This window comes from Micropterus dolomieu, linkage group LG08 (genome assembly GCF_021292245.1).
Source record: "Micropterus dolomieu isolate WLL.071019.BEF.003 ecotype Adirondacks linkage group LG08, ASM2129224v1, whole genome shotgun sequence".
NCBI classification, from domain to species: Eukaryota; Metazoa; Chordata; class Actinopteri; order Centrarchiformes; family Centrarchidae; genus Micropterus; species Micropterus dolomieu.
Genome location: NC_060157.1, coordinates 32,913,400 through 32,915,680, shown reverse-complemented (window position 1 = coordinate 32,915,680; position 2,281 = coordinate 32,913,400).

Sequence of the window (2,281 nt, the reverse complement as noted above, 5' to 3'; positions counted from 1 at the left end):
GCTCCTATGCCGTATGAGTCAAATGCTTCCCACAATCGAACCTCCAGGCTCATTGTTCAGCAAATGTTTATGTTCCCTGTATCCAACCATCTTTTTATCACCTTAGTTAGAGAATAAATTCACTGTAATATAATCAAGAGCTGTGTGTGTTGCCTATTTATAGTTCCTGCCAAGAGAATTGACCCTTTAGATATGAGACTGACTGACTGATTTAAGATAATTGAGCGATTATTAACTAACTGATCACTAGTAATAATTGTATAATTATTCAAAACTACCTAGAGGTCCGGAGACTCTAGGATTATAACAACTCCGGTGGTGCCCTTAACGAGGAATTAAATAAAATGATTTTATGAATCTTAAAAATTCATAATTGGGTATCAATTCTCATAAATTTATAAAAATGCATAACTAATAAATTTAGGTCTACTACACTTCACTACAACCTATTTAAACAAAACACACACAATTTTAATACATTCTAACTGATTTAGGTTTTTTAAAATCCAATTTACTAAAAAGTGTTCTTGTAGTGTGTAAACTTTACCTGACTTCACCCTAACGTTAGTTACATTTATATGAATTAACGTTAACATTATATTGCTGCATTTCATTAGAAACTAAAATGTTTGGATCAAGTGATTGAAAGACTTCGCCCGTCTGATACAACCACTGAATTTGCTGGTGTCTCACTGTACGCTGTGGGCCCAATATTTGGGTCCGTACCGGTAAGTTCACGCCTTGGAAGACCTAAACAAATTAAAGCTAGTTAAACGATAATGGCCTCAGCAATGCCTTGTGATGACAGTTTTAACTTAAAAAAGGCATACAAAAATGTCGCCGACCTTAATGAAGATATCCGATGGCTTTCGGATGAACTGTAGAGAAAGGACTCATTGCTGTCGAGCTTCACGAATTGTCTCCCACTGCAGTCTAGCTTCATGGTCACTAAGCATATCAAAAAGTTAGCCTCGCAAAAGACAGCTCTCCAGGACACAGTAGTGTGGAACCCTCTTCTTGCCCGCAACCTTTGTACTCAACACTTCACCATAAGAAGCTCTGGACTAAGGTGGTGGTCTGCGGTTGTAAGAGAGTCTCGGACGGGGCTGCATCTCCCCCTCATCTGTGCCTCTCCAATCATTACGCGACCCTGTTGGCTAACAATGACCCAGTGCATCCTGTTGATGCCCCTGCCCAAGCTGCTCCACTTCACCCAGGCCCAGGTGAAAATACGGTGCCGGCTGAGACCACTGCATCCCCGGCCGCACTGACGGATGCTGCAGCTTACACTCCACTGGCTGTTGACAGCGTGCGTGCGGAGGAAAGAAAAGTCTGCCTGTAAAACTCATGGCCTTGGTTTTATGACGATTTAAATTTGTTCTGGAACCTTTCATCCCTCTGTAGATGTGATGGAGTTTATCCAAACAGCGTAGGCAGCCACATGTTGGCTGCTAACATTCAGCACACTGTACAGCGCGTTGAATGCTCCCCCCACAGATGCTCATTCTCACTCTATGTCAACAACTGCACAATAGAACACTGCTTCCATTCCCCCAAATGGCCTCTCCTGTCTCTCACCCCAAAAAACTGTTGTTCTAAGCGCCATGATGTTCGTAATATTCAGGCTATAATCTCCAGTAGGGAGTGCAGGGCAAATAATGTTTGTCGGACAAAATCTCACCTGGTTCCTGTCCCTCTTAAATGTCAACACCATATTGATAAGCTTAGCCATGATAAAAAAAATAAATAAAGATGGCTCTGTTAAACATCAGGCACTTACTAATAAGAATTTCTTCCTCTATTAATGATGTTATTTGTGAAGAAAACTTAGACTTATACTGTCTACATGGAGACATCTTCAAAAACTCTGTAGCTGTTTATAACAAATTACTGCGCTGTGCAAGAATATTTCTCTGGTCTCATCAATGATTATAATTATATTAATAATACCATAAAACCATCATGCAGATGAAATGATTTCCTGCTCCTTAGATACAGTCCCTACCACATTAAAGAGGTCTTATTTAATTGACGATGTATCAGGCCCTTACTGAAGGAGCATGACAATGACCCCTTGGCGCTAAGTAACTACAGGCCCATCTCTAATGTGCCATTTTTGGGTAAGATTATGAAAAAAATGTGCATCAACAATTATGTTTTTACATGAGAATAAATTACAGTCAAAGGACCATAGCACAGAAACAGCACTTGTAAAGGTTGTCAGTGACCTCAGGCTGAGCTCTGATTGTAAAAACGTTTCCATCCTTGTGCTCCTTGATCT